Raw genomic sequence first — 1,851 nt, 5'->3', positions numbered from 1 at the left:
ACCTGCTTTTTACTTAAGATTGGAAACTTTCCTCCCCCAATTATTCTTCAGCATAAGGTTGAATTTCTGTGTAATATTCCACTGTAAGGACACATGGTTTACTGACTGTATTCTCTAAATGGGGTTGTAGGATGATTTTACTTGTCCCTTTGTAACCTCAGGTATGAAGTCCATTTGGTGTGTTACTGTGTACATCCTTGCACATCCCCATTTCCTGGAATGAGCTCCTTATCACAGGAACTAAGCAGAGGTTCCTGCAGAACTTGACTCCTGTGGGCAGAGCTCAAGAGATTTATCTCAGTGCTGTGGCCGATGCAATGCTGTGAGCACACTCCATCAAACATGCTTCCTTGGCACACCAGGAAGTGGCAATGCCCGGCTGACAAATCTCCAAGAGCCACCTACTCTTAGCCCCGACCCTCACGACCATTGGATAACACAGCAAGCGTGACCCTGTTCTATTGGCTGCTTACTCCTTTTTATATGACTGTACTTCCTCAATAAACTTAGATCTGTGTCTCTGAACCTGGTCTCCAGAGTTGTGCATGCAAACGCCCTAGCGCGGTGGGCTCCATCGTCCTCACCCCTGAGAGACCCCCCTGTTCCATCTGGTGCCCCAAACAGGGACCCCTGGCACCTCTGGATGGGTGAGTGACCCTCTGTAACGATGGGAAACCTCCTCCCCTCAGCCTGAGCCCTTCAGGCTCACGTGCTTCATGCATTGTTACAGAGTAGGCGAGTGAAAGTAACTGAAAAGGAACTACAAAAGCTCTGGGACGTCCTAATAGCATTTAATCCCTGGCTGCTAGAAGCCCCCATTTGGGATCTCAGTACATGGGAGAAAGCATTACAGAGGATAAGATCAGCAGAGGTCCATGAGGGAAAGACTTTTCTGCTTTCTCTCATGCCCACTATTTTGGCAATCTTATCCTGCCTAAGCGGGGCCCCACCTGAGCCTGCACTTCCCATACCGGAGGCTCTCTCCACCACCGTTGATGCGGGTGGGGGAACAGAAGACCCTCTGCCTCCCTATTCCCCTCCAGAGCCCTCTTCCCCCCGCAGATCCCTGGGCCATTTTCGTCAAGCCAAAAGTAGTTCCTCAAAGCTCAAGGAGAACTGAAACTGAGACAGAAAAACCTCCCAAAAAAACCTCTAGCGAGGTGAAAGCAGGGGATTCTCACCAGGAGGCTTCCTGCCAGAGTCACTCCCCTGCTCCCCTCACAGAGTGAACAAAAGGTTTCACTGCCCAGTGGCCCCCAAGTACTCCTTTCATGGGGGACACAGATGATAATCCATGGATGGGGATATATCAATCCTTGTGTAGCCAGAGGGATAGAGCAAAGATGTTCTTAGGGCTGGAGACCCCTGGACTCTTTCCTGTGAATGTTAACACCACGGCTGCTCAGCTGCAAGCATGGATCCCACATGATCAGAAAACGTTAATGACTATTAGAAAGGCAGTTCAAGTTTGTTCTGCGAAGGGAGCAGGGGAGTGACTCTGGCAGGAAGCCTCCTGGTGAGACTCCCCTGCTTTCACCTCGTTAGAGGTTTTTTTGGGAAGTTTTTCTGTCTCAGTTTCAGTTCTCCTTGAGCTTTGAGGAACCAAGAAGATTGTTTAGATCCCAGGCATGACCAGAATCAATCGTCTCTTAAGCCAGGAAAAAAAGAGAAACAGTGTGATGGCACAAAACAGGGGCATTGTCTGTTTACCCTCCTATCCCTGTGCCGTCTTTGTTAATTTTTACTTATCTGAACTATGCTGGACTTAAGGCCGCAAGCTGCTACTAAGCACAACAAATTTTTCTCTGTCCTGTTTTCTTCTCTTTAACCCTTCCAATACTAAATTAGACT

The 1,851-nt window shown here is 48.7% G+C and overlaps 1 long non-coding RNA gene across 1 annotated transcript in view; it reads left to right on the top strand.

Annotated features, from left to right (window-relative positions):
• Positions 1-523: 523 nt before the first annotated feature.
• The window catches only part of LOC106723858, a 4,450-nt gene continuing 3,122 nt past the window's right edge, over positions 524-1,851 (top strand). Inside the window, exon 1 of the long non-coding RNA XR_001359594.1 lies at positions 524-647. This is a non-coding gene — a long non-coding RNA (uncharacterized LOC106723858). The remainder of the gene's footprint in view (positions 648-1,851) is intronic.

This window comes from Myotis brandtii, unplaced genomic scaffold (assembly GCF_000412655.1).
Source record: "Myotis brandtii unplaced genomic scaffold, ASM41265v1 scaffold665, whole genome shotgun sequence".
Taxonomy (NCBI): domain Eukaryota; kingdom Metazoa; phylum Chordata; class Mammalia; order Chiroptera; family Vespertilionidae; genus Myotis; species Myotis brandtii.
The sequence above is the reverse complement of the archived record's forward strand: the minus strand, read 5'-3'. Positions and strand labels throughout refer to the sequence as shown.